We start from the raw sequence: 20255 nt of genomic DNA, 5'->3' as shown, positions 1-20255 counted from the left end.
ATACAGTTGTCAATTCGCATTAATTGACCAGTTGCCCCATTTACAAGTCCATCATTTGTGTCAATATTGACGGTAACCATATATTTTGCAGTAGTCTTCAGGTGTAAAATATATGGTAGACCCTGAGTTTCAGAGATCTTCATGTTTTGGGCATGCCTAAGAGTTGATTCTCGACTTCTTTCAGACATATTAGCTGACTTAACTGTATCTACTGCAGTCTACACAAATTCTTCAGTTCTAATTTGGGCAAGTTTTAGGGAGTTGTAATGGTTTACGTCAGCATTAGAATAGAATAAGTGAATTGCATCGTCAGGAACATCGGTTACTGGAAGAACTCTTGTCCTGAAAAGCTCAATATCTGCATTTGTCATGTTGGCTTCAGACATATTATTCAAAGCCAAAGCAAAAGCGTGGTCGTCACGTTGCCGCATTATTTCCGTTAGCGCGAAAAACTTAAAGTTATTCCAAAGGTTAGCTCCTGCCAGAATATTATAGGGATTAGATGTATTTTCTGCGAATATCCAACGATCTCCAACTGGGCTAAGCTGCTTCAGATCTCCAAACACTATTATAGACTTGCCCCCAAAACTTACATTTTGACTTCTAAAAATTTTACAAAGTCAAGTCAAAGTCAAAGCATTTTTGATCCGACCATCGAGATCTCATCTATAATAATTAATTGGATATCAATCAACTTGCAATGCATTGTCCCCCAATCCCAAAAGCTGCTTTTCCAGTAGGAGCACAAAGTAAAACCTTTGCGGAATCTGTTGCCCCAGGAAGTTTATTTGCTCGCCAAGTTATAGACTGAAATATTGTAGAAATCAATCTGCTTTTTCCCACTCCGGCCCCTCCACCAACATATTCATAAAATGTTTTTTTGTCTGCAACATTATACATTACGTGGGCGTAGTACTGGCGTTGCTTAAAGTTGAGAGACCGGGTAAGCGAGCAAAAATTATCGTCAGATACTATCGGAGGAAGTCTTATAAGAGGAAGTTCGCCATTTGAATCATTTTCATCTTGGAGTACATTTACGTTTTGGCCGACGTCGGGGACTGCCAAAGCTCTGAACTCTTCATCAAGGTATTGAGAGGCTGGCCCTTCGGGAAGGGCGCCGTTTTCTTCTCTATCCACATATTGCAGATCTTGAAGAACTCTTTCTAACTCCATGTCGTCAAACACATCATACTACTCTTTATTGCGTTTAATAATTTCAAAATTATTTCTAAATGTGCTTTCATTGTCGTTTGCAATGAGTTCCGTCTCTTCACTTCTCCATGGGAAAAAGAGCATAACGTGCTCTCTAAAATAATCTGATGGAGAAGAGCTTAAACTGAAGCGAACCCACCTAAGAATTAAGGCATGATTACGTCTTTTTACCCAACCAGTCCCATCCAGCATTTGGTAACTTTGTGCAGCAACGTTATTTTCTTCATCTGCATCAAAGTCGATTGGTTCGTCATATTCTTCGTTTGACTGTTCTGACCGTGCATTTAGCTTGGAGAATTTGAACTAAGCCGCAAATTCCGCAAGTCATAACGATTCTAGCTGTTCATGTCTTTGCACGTATCGATCAAGTAATTTCGCTCAAAAATATCTGTTGAGTTTGCGGGAAGCTGTTCTAATTCTCTGTTAGATCGGACTATCCGGACCCTTTTATATGGATGGCAAGTGTTAATAAAAACATTCCCTTCACTAGCCTCAGACAAGTACAAACCTAAAATGTTGTATGCAGCTTCTTGGGCAGATATTTCTGTAACGTTAATAAACTTGCTCCCTAAATGCTGAAATTTTCTTTTGACGGAAACACTTCCATGGCTTATTTCTGTCATTGCTTCTCGAAGCAGTTGCGACACGCCACGGTTGGATTTATTTATGTAGTTAATTATATAACTACAACAGGCGTAAGCAAAATTATTAAACATGGCCGATTCTTCTTCGGAAACTGACTTTAGGAGCTCTTTAACTTTTTTAAATATTTCTTTATATTCTTCAACGTTGGATTCGTTTTCTTCAAATGGATACAAAACCAGAGTTTCAGGCATTGGTGGGTATGGCATATTAAAACGGCAGAATTGTTGTCCTCGCAGTTCCCTTAAACATGAAGCGCTGTGCTTATGGCGCTGGTAGTAATGAAACGATCAATAAAGCGGGTGACCTCTTCGGCGTTATCGGGTCCTTCTAGCTTTGGGGCACCAGAAAACCAATACATGCCATGAGAGTGCGGCGATCCTCTGTGCTGAAACTCGATCCTCCATTAATAATGGACTAGTCTTAACCCACCAAATATCTCGAAGCTTTTAAATAATTTCATTAATTGCCGGAACCTGTAGTCGAAGTACAGGGAGCACGTTACTGGGTCCGATCGAATTAATCTAGCTTTTTCTGCTGCCTCTTCCTCAGTAATGTCTCTGCTATCCAATAAAAGAGATAGAATAACTAAGAGTTCGTTCCATTTAGATTCAGCAGCAGAGAGAGCATTTCATAAAATTTGTACATACATACATACAAAGTCCTTTGGGCACTACTGCGCAACGACGGTCGTAAAAGCGAATTTGCGATCTTGCTTTTTTTGCATAGGTCGAATTCCCCTTAAATATTTCGCCGCAAGAAATAGTTGGGAAGGAAAGTTCTTCTGCGTCGTCGTCAAGGGTTAAATTTGTTGGAATGCGGCCTTCTCCGGGAGCCATAGCAATACGCTGAAGTCCAATATCATCGTTTTCTAATAGGGTTTCATGACCTCCGGGATTTAAATCACCTTCTTGCGCGTCATTTGATTGAGAATGAGAATGTTGACGAAGAAGCTCTTCTACGACTTCTCGGTCAGATTCATCTGCGATGAAAGGTATCTCTTCTTCGGCTCCCATTTGATTGAGCCAATCACCGTCAAAGGAAATGTTGTGCTTTCTGTAGAGCTCAGTGTTAACCAAGTATCGCACAGCTTGAATAACCCGAGCGGGTCGAATAGTTTCCGTCATGAAATTATGGGAATATTCTAACCTTCTTTTTAAATGAACCTGGATTACATGGGTCGAATCAAAGGTGCGTGGGAGTACGCTTACAGTATCAGGTACTGAAATTGGAACATTGACTACAGCGCTTCTTATTCCGCATTGCCTTTCATATCCAAGGGATATAATGCGCATGAAGGGAATTCGAGGAGAAATAAGGCGCTCCTCAAGACATGTCAAGTTTTTAAGGCATTCAGGTATCTCTGGAAAGTCGAAGCCATTAGAGAGACAAAGGGATGGTATCCTACCTTTGGAAACGCCTTGACGACATGTACTGCAAAATTGATATTTGCCGGACGGACTCGGAAACTTTCTGCTTAAATAAAAGGCATTGTCTAGACTAAAATTGGGGTATTTAGAAGAAATAGTACGTATGTTCAAACCACTTACCTGAGATGGAAACCACGTTCCTCCGCAGCACGTACAAAACTTAGTTGGTCCGTCCTTAATGTTACGAAGATATTGTTCCCTTGCAGTAGCTCGACTCCTCCGTCGCTGGCGTTCCCGTTGATCCTCTCGTTCATCCTCTGAAAGTTGTGCTCTTGCAGGAATATTGCGCTGTGACTGTCTGGAAGATTCCGCCTGTCGATTTTGTGAACTATGTGAGAAGTCGCTCGTCAGCCATTTCCTGAATTTGTTGTTCCCGAAATCTTTGCTGAAGTCTTGTGTTCCGATGATGCACTGTGTTGGTCCTTTGCTCCTGTGTCCTAGTGATAGGGTTGTTCCTGGTGATCCTATGAGCTGCTGCGTCCCGTAAACGCTCGAGTCCTCTATTTTCCTCGATCGATCTCCAGGTAGCATGATCAGCAGTGTTTCGCGACTGCTCTCGTCGTCGGTCCTCGGAATCCGACCTGACTATTGCGTGCGCTACAGCGTCCCGTGCGCGCTCTGGTTCTCGATTTTCCTCGATCGATCTCCACGTAACATGGTCAGCAGTATTTTGCACCTGCTGTCGTCGTCGCTCTTCGGAATTCGACCTGGCGCTTGCGTGCGCTGCAGCGTCCCGTGTGCGCTCGCGTCCTCGATTTTCCTCGATCGATCTCCAGGTAGCATGGTCAGCAGTGTTTCGCGACTGCTCTCGCCGTCGCTCCTCGGAATCCGACCTGACCATTGCGCGCGCTAAAGCGTCCCGTGCGCGCTCGGGTCCTCAATTTTCCCCAATCGATCTTCAGGTAGCATGATCAGCAGTGTTTCACGACTGCTCTCGTCGTCGCTCCTCGGAAACCGACCTGACCATTGCGCGCGCTGCAGTGTCCTCGATTTTCCCCAATCGATCTCCAGGTAGCATGATCAGCAGTGTTTCGCGACTGCTCTCGTCGTCGCTCCTCGGAATCCGACCTGACCATTGCGCGCGCTGCAGCGTCCCGTGTGCGCTCGAGTCCTCGATTTTCCCCGATCGTTCTCCAGGTAGCATGGTCAGCAGTATTTTGCACCTGCTGTCGTCGTCGCTCTTCGGAAATCGACCTGGCTCTTGCGTGAGCTTCAGCGTCCCGTGTGCGCTCGAGTCCTCGATTTTCCTCGTTCGCTCTCCAGGTAGCGCGATTGTCAGTGTTCCTCAATCGTTCGCTGGCTCGAATTCTTTCGCTTCTCGTTCTCTGAGAGCGAGCAGCGGAATTTCGCGAGCGAGCTTCTTCTGCTACCTCCAAATTACTTGTACGGGCCAAGGCAATGTGGTGCGCATTACGGGTCCTTATTTGTGACGCATTTTGAGCATATTGGGCTCGGCTTCGTCTAAGCGCAGCTTGGCGGCGGTGCTCTTGAGATAAAGATGATATGCGCGACATTCTCTTTATTTTGCTGTTAAAAAATAACTGTATAAAAGTTAAGGGGTTATAATTTGTCAGAGATTTTCAAAATCTCTTTGGTCGGGATTCTGGTAAATATTTATTGATGTTCCACCTGAATTTCACCAGAAGAGACTTATGTGATACGAATTTACGAATCCTGTTTTACTTTATAGAAATACTTACCAAAGGAAAAAAATATAATAATACTTTATTTTTATTATTTTGTTACACACTTTTTTCACTTTTCACCTTATACCTTTTGGTGGATTTTTAATAACTTTTCACCGTTTACTTTTTTATGGGCTTATATTCACATTTCACCTTGTACTTTTTGGTGGATTTTCATTCACTTTTCACCTTATACTTTCGGTGTGTTTATATTAATTGAATATAAAAGATACACACAACAATGTATACGTTGTCACTCGGCAACTGGTTTTCACAGACTAATCCGGGGATTAGGATTACGAGTCAATATATAGGTTTGAATCATACCTGAATCATAACCTTCATATAACCCTTTCGATGGCGGACAATGCCTGATTTTAGGGACAATTCGTAGGTAAATTAGGTAAGCCAAGTTGATTACCTAATTTAAGGATTGCGTAATAACTGCATTATTACCTGTTATCTAGCTTCGTGGCAACCTTATTAAGGTTATATCTGTAATCTAAAATAGGAAAAACGGATATACCTATGTATCCTACCTTATAATTTGGACACCTGTATCCATGTTATTCGTGTCCTAACACCACCCCATTCAGCAAAATATTATAGTCGTCAGTTTTTTGTGTAAAATTAATTTCGTAATTCTGAAAAGTTAAAATATTCTATACCCAGAGTAAAGGAAAATACGACCAAAATCAACAAAGCAAGATATTTTTTTTAAATAACTATTTCATTATTTCGCAGGCCGTTTCTTTGACAGTTAGAGTCGTCCGATTTTTATTAAATTTAAATACGAAATTCTTAAAAATACAAAAAATGTTATTCCCAATAGCATAAGATAATAATATGCCAAGAAACACTGAAGCTATAATTTGTTTCATTTTATTTTTAAATTTTAAATTCGAAATTCAGAACTAATTAAAAAATGTTATTTCCAAGCGTAGGAGGTTATATGGTAAAAATAAAAAACACCTTAGATATAATAAAAACAATTTTTTTCGATTATTCCTATGGGAGCTATAAGATATAGTTGTCCGATCAGGCTGCTTCCGACTTATATACTTTCTGCATAAGAAAGAAGACTTTTGGAAAAGTTTCAGACGGACATGGCTAAAAAAATCAATTACAAAAAAATAATATAAAAATTATAAATGCAAGGGTATAATAAATATTTCATTATTTCGCTGACCGTTTCTTTGACAGCTTTATGTTAGAGTCGTCCATTTGTATTACATATAATTCGAAATTCTTAAAAATACACAAAATGTTATTTCCAATAGTATAAGATAATATATCAAATAACACCGAAGCTATAATTTGTTTCATATTATTTTCCCACCAATTTTCTGATCGTTCCTATAGCAGCTATATGATGTAGTCGTCCGATTTTAATAAAACTTAATTCGAAATTCAAAATTAATTTGAAAAAATGTCATTTCCAAGCTTAAGAGGTTTTATGCTAAAAAAAACACCGAAGCTATAATTTGTTTCATATTATGCCCTATGGCAGCTATATGATATAGTCGTCCGATTTTGATCAAATTAAATTAAAAAAAATTCAGAACTAATAAAAAATTTTATTTCCAATTTTACGATCGTTCCTTTGGCAGTTATATGATATAGTCGTCCGATTTTGATAAAATTAAATTCGAAATTCAGAATGAATTAATAAATGTTATTTACAAGCGTAGGAGGTTATATGTTAAAAAAAACACCAAAGTTACAATTTGTTTCATATTATTTTCCCACCGATTTTACGATCGGTCCTATGGCAGCTATATGATATAGTCGTCCGATTTTGATAAAATTTAATTCGAAATTCAGAACTAATTCAAAAATGTTATTTCCAAGCGTAGGAGGTTATATGTTAAGGAACACCGAAGCTATAATTTGTTTCATATTATTTTCCCACCAATTTTACGATCGTTCACATTTCACCTTGTACTTTTTGGTGGATTTTCATTCACTTTTCACCTTATACTTTCGGTGTGTTTATATTAATTGAATATAAAAGATACACACAACAATGTATACGTTGTCACTCGGCAACTGGTTTTCACAGACTAATCCGGGGATTAGGATTACGAGTCAATATATAGGTTTGAATCATACCTGTATCATAACCTTCATATAACCCTTTCGATGGCGGACAATGCTTGATTTTAGGGACAATTCGTAGGTAAATTAGGTAAGCCAAGTTGATTACTTAATTTAAGGATTGCGTAATAACTGCATTATTACCTGTTATCTAGCTACGTGGCAACCTTGTTAAGGTTATTTCTGTAATCTAAAATAGGAAAAACGGGTATACCTAGGTATCCTACCTCATAATTTGGACACCTGTATCCATGTTATTCGTGTCCTAACACCACCCCATTCAGCAAAATATTATAGTCGTCAGTTTTTTGTGTAAAATTAATTTCGTAATTCTGGAAAGTTAAAATATTCTATACCCAGAGTAAAGGAAAATACGACCAAAATCAACAAAGCAACATATTTTTTTAAAATAATTATTTCATTATTTCGCTGGCCGTTTCTTTGACAGCTATATGTTAGAGTCGTCCGATTTTTATTAAATTTAAATACGAAATTCTTAAAAATACAAAAAATGTTATTCCCAATAGCATAAGATAATAATATGCCAAGAAACACTGAAGCTATTATTTGTTTCATTTTATGTTTAAATTTTAAATTCGAAAAACAGAACTAATTAAAAAATGTTATTTCCAAGCGAAGGAGGTTATATGCTAAAAATAAAAAACACCTTAGATATAATAAAAACAATTTTTTCCGATTATTCCTATGGGAGCTATAAGATATAGTTGTCCGATCAGGCTGCTTCCGACTTATATACATTCTGCATAAGAAAGAAGACTTTTGGAAAAGTTTCAGACGGACATGGCTAAAAAAATCAATTACAAAAAAATAATATAAAAATTATAAATGCAAGGGTATAATAAATATTTCATTATTTCGCTGACCGTTTCTTTGACAGCTATATGTTAGAGTCGTCCGATTTGTATTAAATATAATTCGAAATTCTTAAAAATACACAAAATGTTATTTCCAATAGTATAAGATAATATATCAAATAACACCGAAACTATAATTTGTTTCATATTATTTTCCCACCAATTTTCTGATCGTTCCTATAGCAGCTATATGATGTAGTCGTCCGATTTTAATAAAACTTAATTCGAAATTCAAAACTAATTAAAAAAAATGTCATTTCCAAGCTTAAGAGGTTTTATGTTAAAAAAATCACCGAAGCTATAATTTGTTTCATATTATGCCCTATGGCAGCTATATAATATAGTCGTCCGATTTTGATAAAATTAAATTTAAAAAAATTCAGAGTTAATTAAAAATTTTATTTCCAATTTTACGATCGTTCCTTTGGCAGTTATATGATATAGTCGTCCGATTTTGATAAAATTAAATTCGAAATTCAGAATGAATTAAGATTTAAATCATCAAAGCCGAAGAACAATAAACCAAACAAAAAAACAAACTTAACCGCAATTGTATCCGCGGGACACTTGTTAATCCCACGGGAAATCCTCTCCAGTGACCGCGTCGAATAGGTCGCGTATTATCGTTAGGTCTGGGTTCCACTCAAGAGAGCTCTTTTAGGTAGGGACCGAAAGAAAGAAAACAGACGGATAGAATCGTCTACAGAAATCCCTGTGTGGGACTGTTGCACCCGGCGGGCGGTGGTTGATGGGTTTCCTTACAAAAAGCTAAAGAAGTTCTGTAAATAATCTAAGTGAATAAATTGTAATAGTATGAATATGGAGTAGAACTATCTTTCAGAGGGGAGGGAACATGTAGACAGTCCCAAGGTATCCTACGGTGACCGGTCGAAGGGGCAGTCGGAGACATCTACGGCTGCTACGGTTGGGTGGGAGCGCAGAGGCTTTGGGTTTGCCCCCAAAAGCCCACAATATATCCGATAGTGTCCTGTGACCTAGAAGGGAACAAGTGGGGGAGTTAGTTTTGTGATAATCACATGTTTTGTTAGTCTTATAGTTACTCACATTTCGTCGATTTTTTGGCCCAGCAGTAAGACAGCTGTTGCAGCGTGAAGTGTTGTAAAGTACAAACATATGTTTGTTTATTGTTGCGTGTGTGTGACGTAACACTTTTAAAACGAGAAAGGAAGTTAACTTCGGCAAGCCGAAGTTTGAATACCCTTGCAGTTATAGGAAAAATTTAATGTTAGTAACACTATGTTACATTTTAAGGACTGTTGCTAGCTTCAGTGATATTAAAACAATTTCACGTACTCAGCCCCCACACCACGTCAAGGTCACAATCCACGAGGGGGAAAATATTATCATTTATATATATATATACAATTTTGAAAACTACGTTGATAGATAGAAATAAATAAAATAATAATACCATAAAAATACATATATACAATATGCTATATACAATTTATTATTTTTTCTAACCTATTACAATTTTTACAATTTATATATTTAATTACGTTACCTACTACAAGCTATACTTAAAAAAAATTCCATTGTGGTGGCTATATGGTGTCTCATAAGTAATGGCAAGAGCTTGTGGAATTCGAGAATCTGAAAATATCCAATCAATTTGTGTTATTTGTTTTGTTGTGGGAGAATGATTGATTGAAAAGAGGTTATAGGCATGCAAGTGTTCCTCCAGAATATCAGTCCCTGTGGATCTGCAAATATTAAAATCTCCTAATATTACTACTTTAGTACTATCCATCCTACGCACTTTTTCCACATCAGCTTTAATTTCATTTCGAAATCTTGCAATAGGAAATCCGGGACTCCTATAAAGAATTATAAATTACGTGTCAAGATATTTAAATGCAATCGATTGATACGTTGCCCTTGTGTTTGTGGACTTCTTTGTCTCAAAAAGAAATAATGCATTTTGCGAAATGTTTTGTTTAGCATAAATAAGTATTCCGTTCTTCCCAATACCATTCAAACGATTGCAATCTATTCTTCTTATAATGTCGAAATCCCTTAAAGTGTACTCCTCTTGTGGAAGAGTCCAGGTTTCAACAAAACATAAAAAGTTGGCAGAACAAATAATATTGTCGTTGGCAACATCTTCGCGATGAGCGCGAAGAGATTCCACGTTGTGGTAATATAAAGAGGTATCCTCATTTTCATTGACCAAAAATTCATAATGCGTAGTCAAAGCCTTTTCCCCTCTTAAACGTTCAAGTTCTACTTGGACATTTGTAGCTCCAAATCTAGTTGGAGGGACAAAGTCTCCTAAAAGGAAAAGGCCCAATGCGCTAGTTGCTCTGCTGCAACCTACGTACAACGAAGCTCGCTTAATGCCTCTTTTAAGATGAACTGCGACTTTGCTGTAGGTTGCTCCTTGGCTCTTATGGATGGTAATAGCCTCAGCAGGAACAACTGGAAATTGTTTTCGATCAATAGAAGAATGTCCCGAATTTCCGCATTGGAATACTCGGGCTGTTTTATAAATTGGAGTCCAGTCTGGGTGATCATTTCCTCGAACTTTTGGCCTAGCTATAGTACCGACAGTGGCATCTGTAAACTTAATCCACAGTCCAGTAACTAATAATGAGCCGTTAACCATACAGTTGTCAATTCGCATTAATTGACCAGTTGCCCCATTTACAAGTCCATCATTTGTGTATAGTACCGACAGTGGCATCTGTAAACTTAATCCACAGTCCAGTAACTAATAATGAGCCGTTAACCATACAGTTGTCAATTCGCATTAATTGACCAGTTGCCCCATTTACAAGTCCATCATTTGTGTCAATATTGACGGTAACCATATATTTTGCAGTAGTCTTCAGGTGTAAAATATATGGTACACCCTGAGTTTCAGAGATCTTCATGTTTTGGGCATGCCTAAGAGTTGATTCTCGACTTCTTTCAGACATATTAGCTGACTTAACTGTATCTACTGCAGTCTACACAAATTCTTCAGTTCTAATTTGGGCAAGTTTTAGGGAGTTGTAATGGTTTACGTCAGCATTAGAATAGAATAAGTGAATTGCATCGTCAGGAACATCGGTTACTGGAAGAACTCTTGTCCTGAAAAGCTCAATATCTGCATTTGTCATGTTGGCTTCAGACATATTATTCAAAGCCAAAGCAAAAGCGTGGTCGTCACGTTGCCGCATTATTTCCGTTAGCGCGAAAAACTTAAAGTTATTCCAAAGGTTAGCTCCTGCCAGAATATTATAGGGATTAGATGTATTTTCTGCGAATATCCAACGATCTCCAACTGGGCTAAGCTGCTTCAGATCTCCAAACACTATTATAGACTTGCCCCCAAAACTTACATTTTGACTTCTAAAAATTTTACAAAGTCAAGTCAAAGTCAAAGCATTTTTGATCCGACCATCGAGATCTCATCTATAATAATTAATTGGATATCAATCAACTTGCAATGCATTGTCCCCCAATCCCAAAAGCTGCTTTTCCAGTAGGAGCACAAAGTAAAACCTTTGCGGAATCTGTTGCCCCAGGAAGTATATTTGCTCGCCAAGTTATAGACTAAAATATTGTAGAAATCAATCTGCTTTTTCCCACTCCGGCCCCTCCACCAACATATTCATAAAATGTTTTTTTGTCTGCAACATTATACATTACGTGGGCGTAATACTGGCGTTGCTTAAAGTTGAGAGACCGGGTAAGCGAGCAAAGGTTATCGTCAGATACTATCGGAGGAAGTCTTATAAGAGGAAGTTCGCCATTTGAATCATTTTCATCTTGGAGTACATTTACGTTTTGGCCGACGTCGGGGACTGCCAAAGCTCTGAACTCTTCATCAAGGTATTGAGAGGCTGGCCCTTCGGGAAGGGGCCGTTTTCTTCTCTATCCACATTTTGCAGATCTTGAAGAACTCTTTCTAACTCCATGTCGTCAAACACATCATACTACTCTTTATTGCGTTTAATAATTTCAAAATTATTTCTAAATGTGCTTTCATTGTCGTTTGCAATGAGTTCCGTCTCTTCACTTCTCCATGGGAAAAAGAGCATAACGTGCTCTCTAAAATAATCTGATGGAGAAGAGCTTAAACTGAAGCGAACCCACCTAAGAATTAGGGCATGATTACGTCTTTTTACCCAACCAGTCCCATCCAGCATTTGGTAACTTTGTGCAGCAACGTTATTTTCTTCATCTGCATCAAAGTCGATTGATTATGTACGTATGTTCAAACCACTTACCTGAGATGGAAGCCACGTTCCTCCGCAGCACGTACAAAACTTAGTTGGTCCGTCCTTAATGTTACGAAGTTATTGTTCCCTTGCAGTAGCTCGACTCCTCCGTCGCTGGCGTTCCCGTTGATCCTCTCGTTCATCCTCTGAAAGTTGTGCTCTTGCAGCAATATTGCGACTGTGACTATCTGGAAGATTCCGCTTGTCGATTTTGTGAACTCGACCTGTATGTGAGAAGTCGCTCGTCAGCCATTTCCTGAATTTGTTGTTCCCGAAATCTTTGCTGAAGTCTTGTGTTCCGATGATGCGCTGTGTTGGTCCTTTGCTCCTGTGTCCTAGTGATAGGGTTGTTCCTGGTGATCCTATGAGCTGCTGCGTCCCGTAAACGCTCGAGTCCTCTATTTTCCTCGATCGATCTCCAGGTAGCATGATCAGCAGTGTTTCGCGACTGCTCTCGTCGTCGGTCCTCGGAATCCGACCTGACTATTGCGTGCGCTACAGCGTCCCGTGCGCGCTCTGGATCTCGATTTTCCTCGATCGATCTCCACGTAACATGGTCAGCAGTATTTTGCACCTGCTGTCGTCGTTGCTCTTCGGAATTCGACCTGGCGCTTGCGTGCGCTGCAGCGTCCCGTGTGCGCTCGCGTCCTCGATTTTCCTCGATCGATCTCCAGGTAGCATGGTCAGCAGTGTTTCGCGACTGCTCTCGCCGTCGCTCCTCGGAATCCGACCTGACCATTGCGCGCGCTACAGCGTCCCGTGCGCGCTCGGGTCCTCGATTTTCCCCAATCTATATCCAGGTAGCATGATCAGCAGTGTTTCGCGACTGCTCTCGTCGTCGCTCCTCAGAATCCGACCTGACCATTGCGCGCGCTGCAGCGTCCCGTGCGCGCTCGGGTCCTCGTCGTCGCTCCTCGGAATCCGACCTGACTATTGCGTGCGCTACAGCGTCCCGTGCGCGCTCTGGTTCTCGATTTTCCTCGATCGATCTCCACGTAACATGGTCAGCAGTATTTTGCACCTGCTGCACCTGGCGCTTGCGTGCGCTTCAGCGTCCCGTGTGCGCTCGAGTCCTCGATTTTCCTCGTTCGCTCTCCAGGTAGCGTTCCTCAATCGTTCGCTGGCTCGAATTCTTTCGCTTCTCGTTCTCTGAGAGCGAGCAGCGGAATTTCGCGACCGAGCTTCTTCTGCTACCTCCAAATTACTTGTACGGGCCAAGGCAATGTGGTGCGCATTACGGGTCCTTATTTGTGACGCATTTTGAGCATATTGGGCTCGGCTTCGTCTAAGCGCAGCTTGGCGGCGGTGCTCTTGAGATAAAGATGATATGCGCGACATTCTCTTTATTTTGCTGTTAAAAAATAACTGTATAAAAGTTAAGGGGTTATAATTTGTCAGAGATTTTCAAAATCTCTTTGGTCGGGATTCTGGTAAATATTTATTGATGTTCCACCTGAATTTCACCAGAAGAGACTTATGTGATACGAATTTACGAATCCTGTTTTACTTTATAGAAATACTTACCAAAGGAAAAAAATATAATAATACTTTATTATTTTGTTACACACTTTTTTCACTTTTCACCTTATACCTTTTGGTGGATTTTTAATAACTTTTCACCGTTTACTTTTTTATGGGCTTATATTCACATTTCACCTTGTACTTTTTGGTGGATTTTCATTCACTTTTCACCTTATACTTTCGGTGTGTTTATATTAATTGAATATAAAAGATACACACAACAATGTATACGTTGTCACTCGGCAACTGGTTTTCAAAGACTAATCCGGGGATTAGGATTACGAGTCAATATATAGGTTTGAATCATACCTGAATCATAACCTTCATATAACCCTTTCGATGGCGGACAATGCCTGATTTTAGGGACAATTCGTAGGTAAATTAGGTAAGCCAAGTTGATTACTTAATTTAAGGATTGCGTAATAACTGCATTATTACCTGTTATCTAGCTTCGTGGCAACCTTGTTTAGGTTATTTCTGTAATCTAAAATAGGAAAAACGGGTATACCTACCTTATAATTTGGACACCTGTATCCATGTTATTCGTGTCCTAACACCACCCCATTCAGCAAAATATTATAGTCGTCAGTTTTTTGTGTAAAATTAATTTCGTAATTCTGGAAAGTTAAAATATTCTATACCCAGAGTAAAGGAAAATACGACCAAAATCAACAAAGCAACATATTTTTTTAAAATAATTATTTCATTATTTCGCTGGCCGTTTCTTTGACAGCTATATGTTAGAGTCGTCCGATTTTTATTAAATTTAAATACGAAATTCTTAAAAATACAAAAAATGTTATTCCCAATAGCATAAGATAATAATATGCCAAGAAACACTGAAGCTATAATTTGTTTCATTTTATTTTTAAATTTTAAATTCGAAATTCAGAACTAATTAAAAAAATGTCATTTCCAAGCTTAAGAGGTTTTATGCTAAAAAAAAACACCGAAGCTATAATTTGTTTCATATTATGCCCTATGGCAGCTATATGATATAGTCGTCCGATTTTGATAAAATTAAATTTAAAAAAATTCAGAGTTAATTAAAAATTTTATTTCCAATTTTACGATCGTTCCTTTGGCAGTTATATGATATAGTCGTCCGATTTTGATAAAATTAAATTCGAAATTCAGAATGAATTAAGATTTAAATCATCAAAGCCGAAGAACAATAAACCAAACAAAAAAACAAACTTAACCGCAATTGTATCCGCGGGACACTTGTTAATCCCACGGGGAATCCTCTCCAGTGACCGCGTCGAATAGGTCGCGTATTATCGTTAAGTCTGGGTTCCACTCAAGAGAGCTCTTTTAGGTAGGGACCGAAAGAAAGAAAACAGACGGATAGACGGATAGAATCGTCTACAGAAATCCCTGTGTGGGACTGTTGCACCCGGCGGGCGGGTTGATGGGTTTCCTTACAGAAAGCTAAAGAAGTTATGTTAATAATCTAAGTGAATAAATTGTAATAGTATGAATATGGAGTAGAACTATCTTTCAGAGGGGAGGGAACATGTAGACAGTCCCAAGGTATCCTACGGTGACCGGTCGAAGGGGCAGTCGGAGACATCTACGGCTGCTACGGTTGGGTGGGAGCGCAGAGGCTTTGGGTTTGCCCCCAAAAGCCCACAATATATCCGATGGTGTCCTGTGACCTAGAAGGGAACAAGTGGGGGAGTTAGTTTTGTGATAATCACATGTTTTGTTAGTCTTATAGTTACTCACATTTCGTCGACTTTTTGGCCCAGCAGTAAGACAGCTGTTGCAGCGTGAAGTGTTGTAAAGTACAAACATATGTTTCTTTATTGTTGCGTGTGTGTGGGCAGGGTTAGAGTACCCACACCCCAAGTGCTCAAGAGCTAGCCGGCGCTGCCCACTCGCGGACACACGTAGTCCTATTTTGGGACGTAACACTTTTAAAACGAGAAAGGAAGTTAACTTCGGCAAGCCGAAGTTTGAATACCCTTGCAGTTATAGGAAAAAAATCAATGTTAGTAACACTATGTTACATCTTAAGGACTGTTGCTAGCTTCAGTGATATTAAAACAATTTCACGTACTCAGCCCCCACACCACGTCACGTTTATATATATATATACAATTTTGAAAACTACGTTGATAGATAGAAATAAATAAAATAATAATACCATAAAAATACATATATACAATATGCTATATACAATTTATTATTTTTTCTAACCTATTACAATTTTTACAATTTATATATTTAATTATATTACCTACTACAAGCTATACTTAAAAAAAATTCCATTGTGGTGGCTATATGGTGTCTCATAAGTAATGGCAAGAGCTTGTGGAATTCGAGAATCTGAAAATATCCAATCAATTTGTGTTATTTGTTTTGTTGTGGGAGAATGATTGATTGAAAAGAGGTTATAGGCATGCAAGTGTTCCTCCAGAATATCAGTCCCTGTGGATCTGCAAATATTAAAATCTCCTAATATTACTACTTTAGTACTATCCATCCTACGCACTTTTTCCACATCAGCTTTAATTTCATTTCGAAATCTTGCAATAGGAAATCCGGGACTCCTGTAAAGAATTATAAATTACGTGTCAAGATATTTAAATGCAATCGATTGATACGTTGCCCTTGTGTTTGTGGACTTCTTTGTCTCAAACAGAAATAATGCATTTTGCGAAATGTTTTGTTTAGCATAAATAAGTATTCCGTTCTTCCCAATACCATTCAAACGATTGCAATCTATTCTTCTTATAATGTCGAAATCCCTTAAAGTGTACTCCTCTTGTGGAAGAGTCCAGGTTTCAACAAAACATAAAAAGTTGGCAGAACAAATAATATTGTCGTTGGCAACATCTTCGCGATGAGCGCGAAGAGATTCCACGTTGTGGTAATATAAAGAGATATCCTCATTTTCATTGACCAAAAATTCATAATGCGTAGTCAAAGCCTTTTCCCCTCTTAAACGTTCAAGTTCTACTTGGACATTTGTAGCTCCAAATCTAGTTGGAGGGACAAAGTCTCCTAAAAGGAAAAGGCCCAATGCGCTAGTTGCTCTGCTGCAACCTACGTACAACGAAGCTCGCTTAATGCCTCTTTTAAGATGAACTGCGACTTTGCTGTAGGTTGCTCCTTGGCTCTTATGGATGGTAATAGCCTCAGCAGGAACAACTGGAAATTGTTTTCGATCAATAGAAGAATGTCCCGAATTTCCGCATTGGAATACTCGGGCTGTTTTATAAATTGGAGTCCAGTCTGGGTGATCATTTCCACGAACTTTTGGCCTAGCTATAGTACCGACAGTGGCATCTGTAAACTTAATCCACAGTCCAGTAACTAATAATGAGCCGTTAACCATACAGTTGTCAATTCGCATTAATTGACCAGTTGCCCCATTTACAAGTCCATCATTTGTGTATAGTACCGACAGTGGCATCTGTAAACTTAATCCACAGTCCAGTAACTAATAATGAGCCGTTAACCATACAGTTGTCAATTCGCATTAATTGACCAGTTGCCCCATTTACAAGTCCATCATTTGTGTCAATATTGACGGTAACCATATATTTTGCAGTAGTCTTCAGGTGTAAAATATATGGTAGACCCTGAGTTTGTTCTTTCAGACATATTAGCTGACTTAACTGTATCTACTGCAGTCTACACAAATTCTTCAGTTCTAATTTGGGCAAGTTTTAGGGAGTTGTAATGGTTTACGTCAGCATTAGAACAGAATAAGTGAATTGCATCGTCAGGAACATCGGTTACTGGAAGAACTCTTGTCCTGAAAAGCTCAATATCTGCATTTGTCATGTTGGCTTCAGACATATTATTCAAAGCCAAAGCAAAAGCGTGGTCGTCACGTTGCCGCATTATTTCCGTTAGCGCGAAAAACTTAAAGTTATTCCAAAGGTTAGCTCCTGCCAGAATATTATAGGGATTAGATGTATTTTCTGCGAATATCCAAAGATCTCCAACTGGGCTAAGCTGCTTCAGATCTCCAAACACTATTATAGACTTGCCCCCAAAACTTACATCTTGACTTCTAAAAATTTTACAAAGTCAAGTCAAAGTCAAAGCATTTTTGATCCGACCATCGAGATCTCATCTATAATAATTAATTGGATATCAATCAACTTGCAATGCATTGTCCCCCAATCCCAAAAGCTGCTTTTCCAGTAGGAGCACAAAGTAAAACCTTTGCGGAATCTGTTGCCCCAGGAAGTTTATTTGCTCGCCAAGTTATAGACTGAAATATTGTAGAAATCAATCTGCTTTTTCCCACTCCGGCCCCTCCACCAACATATTCATAAAATGTTTTTTTGTCTGCAACATTATACATTACGTGGGCGTAATACTGGCGTTGCTTAAAGTTGAGAGACCGGGTAAGCGAGTAAAGGTTATCGTCAGATACTATCGGAGGAAGTCTTATAAGAGGAAGTTCGCCATTTGAATCATTTTCATCTTGGAGTACATTTACGTTTTGGCCGACGTCGGGGACTGCCAAAGCTCTGAACTCTTCATCAAGGTATTGAGAGGTTGGCCCTTCGGGAAGGGGCCGTTTTCTTCTCTATCCACATTTTGCAGATCTTGAAGAACTCTTTCTTACTCCATGTCGTCAAACACATCATACTACTCTTTATTGCGTTTAATAATTTCAAAATTATTTCTAAATGTGCTTTCATTGTCGTTTGCAATGAGTTCCGTCTCTTCACTTCTCCATGGGAAAAAGAGCATAACGTGCTCTCTAAAATAATCTGATGGAGAAGAGCTTAAACTGAAGCGAACCCACCTAAGTATTAGGGCATGATTACGTCTTTTTACCCAACCAGTCCCATCCAGCATTTGGTAACTTTGTGCAGCAACGTTATTTTCTTCATCTGCATCAAAGTCGATTGATTATGTACGTATGTTCAAACCACTTACATGAGATGGAAACCACGTTCCTCCGCAGCACGTACAAAACTTAGTTGGTCCGTCCTTAATGTTACGAAGATATTGTTCCCTTGCAGTAGCTCGACTCCTCCGTCGCTGGCGTTCATCCTCTGAAAGTTGTGCTCTTGCAGGAATATTGCGCTGTGACTGTCTGGAAGATTCCGCCTGTCGATTTTGTGAACTATGTGAGAAGTCGCTCGTCAGCCATTTCCTGAATTTGTTGTTCCCGAAATCTTTGCTGAAGTCTTGTGTTCCGATGATGCACTGTGTTGGTCCTTTGCTCCTGTGTCCTAGTGATAGGGTTGTTCCTGGTGATCCTATGAGCTGCTGCGTCCCGTAGCATGATCAGCAGTGTTTCGCGACTGCTCTCGTCGTCGGTCCTCGGAATCCGACCTGACTATTGCGTGCGCTACAGCGTCCCGTGCGCGCTCTGGTTCTCGATTTTCCTCGATCGATCTCCACGTAACATGGTCAGCAGTATTTTGCACCTGCTGTCGTCGTCGCTCTTCGGAATTCGACCTGGCGCTTGCGTGCGCTGCAGCGTCCCGTGTGCGCTCGCGTCCTCGATTTTCCTCGATCGATCTCCAGGTAGCATGGTCAGCAGTGTTTCGCGACTGCTCTCGCCGTCGCTCCTCGGAATCCGACCTGACCATTGCGCGCGCTACAGCGTCCCGTGCGCGCTCGGGTCCTCGATTTTCCCCAATCGATCTCCAGGTAGCATGATCAGCAGTGTTTCGCGACTGCTCTCGTCGTCGCTCCTCGGAATCCGACCTGACCATTGCGCGCGCTGCAGCGTCCCGTGCGCGCTCGGGTCCTCGATTTTCCCCAATCGATCTCCAGGTAGCATGATCAGCATTGTTTCGCGACTGCTCTCGTCGTCGCTCTTCGGAATCCGACCTGACCATTGCGTGCTGCGTCCCGTAAACGCTCGAGTCCTCTATTTTCCTCGATCGATCTCCAGGTAGCATGATCAGCAGTGTTTCGCGACTGCTCTCGTCGTCGGTCCTCGGAATCCGACCTGACTATTGCGTGCGCTACAGCGTCCCGTGCGCGCTCTGGTTCTCGATTTTCCTCGATCGATCTCCACGTAACATGGTCAGCAGTATTTTGCACCTGCTGTCGTCGTCGCTCTTCGGAAATCGACCTGGCGCTTGCGTGCGCTTCAGCGTCCTGTGTGCGCTCGAGTCCTCGATTTTCCTCGTTCGCTCTCCAGGTAGCGCGATTGTCAGTGTTCCTCAATCGTTCGCTGGCTCGAATTCTTTCGCTTCTCGTTCTCTGAGAGCGAGCAGCGGAATTTCGCGACCGAGCTTCTTCTGCTACCTCCAAATTACTTGTACGGGCCAAGGCAATGTGGTGCGCATTACGGGTCCTTATTTGTGACGCATTCTGAGCATATTGGGCTCGGCTTCGTCTAAGCGCAGCTTGGCGGCGGTGCTCTTGAGATAAAGATGATATGCGCGACATTCTCTTTATTTTGCTGTTAAAAATAACTGTATAAAAGTTAAGGGGCTATAATATGTCAGAGATTTTCAAAATCTCTTTGGTCGGGATTCTGGTAAATATTTATTGATGTTCCACCTGAATTTCACCAGAAGAGACTTATGTGATACGAATTTACGAATCCTGTTTTACTTTATAGAAATACTTACC

General features: G+C 40.1%; 1 protein-coding gene and 2 long non-coding RNA genes across 3 annotated transcripts in view; all 3 read right to left on the bottom strand.

Moving 5' to 3' along the window:
- The window catches only part of RpL5 (ribosomal protein L5), a 383867-nt gene that overhangs the window by 339790 nt on the left and 23822 nt on the right, over positions 1 to 20255 (bottom strand). The window lies entirely within an intron of this gene.
- On the bottom strand, positions 8320 to 9103 carry LOC136117458 (uncharacterized). Its single transcript, XR_010655006.1, has 2 exons — positions 9007 to 9103; positions 8320 to 8936 (listed from the first exon to the last, which is right to left on the bottom strand). It is a non-coding gene; the product is annotated as an uncharacterized lncRNA (long non-coding RNA).
- LOC136117471 (uncharacterized) lies at positions 14724 to 15740 on the bottom strand. Its single transcript, XR_010655013.2, has 2 exons — positions 15417 to 15740; positions 14724 to 15346 (listed from the first exon to the last, which is right to left on the bottom strand). It is a non-coding gene; the product is annotated as an uncharacterized lncRNA (long non-coding RNA).

The sequence above is a fragment of the Drosophila suzukii genome, assembly GCF_043229965.1.
Source record: "Drosophila suzukii chromosome 2 unlocalized genomic scaffold, CBGP_Dsuzu_IsoJpt1.0 scf_2c, whole genome shotgun sequence".
Classification (NCBI taxonomy): domain Eukaryota; kingdom Metazoa; phylum Arthropoda; class Insecta; order Diptera; family Drosophilidae; genus Drosophila; species Drosophila suzukii.
The sequence above is the reverse complement of the archived record's forward strand: the minus strand, read 5'-3'. Positions and strand labels throughout refer to the sequence as shown.